General features: G+C 46.1%; 1 protein-coding gene across 1 annotated transcript in view; it reads right to left on the minus strand.

Moving 5' to 3' along the window:
- LOC108793576 overlaps positions 1–1600 on the minus strand; it is a 14046-nt gene that overhangs the window by 7166 nt on the left and 5280 nt on the right. The gene's annotated exons all lie outside the window — the stretch shown is intronic.

Genomic DNA, 1600 nt, shown 5'->3' on the forward strand with positions numbered 1-1600 from the left:
ATGAAATAAAGTTTATTAAATAGAAAACTTGGTGGGTAAAGTGGTGAGGAGGTATTATCTGATAGATGAGACTGTTGGGTTTAAATTAGGAAGGGATCATTGTTATAGGAGTTGAATTTGTGTGTGCATGGGGGGAGGCATTTTTTGGGTGTGTAGCCCCTATATATATAAGTTGCTGACTTTGTGCAGCCCGTGATACAGAGACTTGTGGGAGTTGCAGCGCAGAGCCTGGGACAAGCAGTGCTGTGTGAGAATGTTGAGGCTGTGCTTTGACGAGGAGGGGTGATCTGGGCTGGGGTGGCTGAGCGTGATCAGTCCAGTAGAACCCGAAGAAGGACACAGATCTATGTGGCTGCCGCTGACACACAGGGGCCATAGATCCTGTCTATGGGAGTGTGAGCAGATTGGAGAGCATCTAAATAAAGAGACTTCCATCTAGTTTGTGTCAATCTATGTAATTTGGATGATCGTTCTGTGGGGCGCAACCTCTCCCACACAGCGGGCATATCAAGACCTGGACAGAGTGGGATCCATAGAGGCCTAGTAATCCACGGGAGGCCTAGAGGTGTTGGCTCGAGAGAAAGGGGACACCTGTCTCTCACTGACGGACATCACAGCAACAAGATTGACTCTGGAATTGGTGTGAGGCCTTTGGCCATTTGTGTTACTTCTGCAATTCACTTCAGCAACACAGTATGGGCGCCAATGATGGCTAGCCTAGACTATTGCTACTAGCCAGTAGTATAGAGAGTTGGAGATTAATTGGGACTGAGACATTAGCAATCAAATATTCAAAGTCATATATAGCAAATGAGATAGTTCAGTACTGCATATTTCGCTATACAGATAGCCGTTGCTGCTGAGTGTACCCAATGCATATTGCTGAATGTTATTTTCTTCAATTACTGTGTTTCCTTTATGCGATGCTTAACAAATACAGTGGGGCAAAAAAGTATTTAGTCAGCCACCAATTGTGCAAAGTTGCTTAGTAGTGAAGGTGTTACAAAACTCGCCAAGGTGTGTTGGTGTGCTGTGAACCCAGTTTGGCTTGGGGACAGAAATACCCGGGTTTTTTTGGCGGCTCATTCGGGGGTGAGCAATACAGGTTCATAAAATAATTACTACAATTTGAATATTGTATAAAGTCCTAGTTAAAAAACTAATTCTACTTGTAAACTTTAGTACAAACCTGATTCCACTAGTCCACTCATATGTATACATTATTCTAAGCCTTGGTTCTCAATTGATGGGTCGTGACCCAAAAGTGGGTGGCGACCCCGTGTTCAGTGGGTCGCCACGTGGCTTCCACTTTTCTAGGTGAGAGGCTTCTCTGCCTCCTCCCAGCACAGCACTGTCAGTTCTCATGCCAATTAGCCATTTAAAATATGCTGCCTGGTGCCGAGTGTCAGCTTCAGGTGGGATGGGGTGGGGCTCCATCCATACGTGCACGAGTGTGTGAGATTGTGTCTGTGGTTGTGTGTGTCTGTCAGTGTTTTTGAGGGCCCGTTCACACGTTAAATGCACTGCACCATGCAAAATCACACCTACCGCAAATTCTGATGTGGGAGGTGTGTTGCAGTGGCATAACAACCGGGGGGGC

This window comes from Nanorana parkeri, unplaced genomic scaffold (genome assembly GCF_000935625.1).
Source record: "Nanorana parkeri isolate BGI_ZX_2015 unplaced genomic scaffold, ASM93562v1 scaffold760, whole genome shotgun sequence".
In the NCBI taxonomy this organism is placed as follows: domain Eukaryota; kingdom Metazoa; phylum Chordata; class Amphibia; order Anura; family Dicroglossidae; genus Nanorana; species Nanorana parkeri.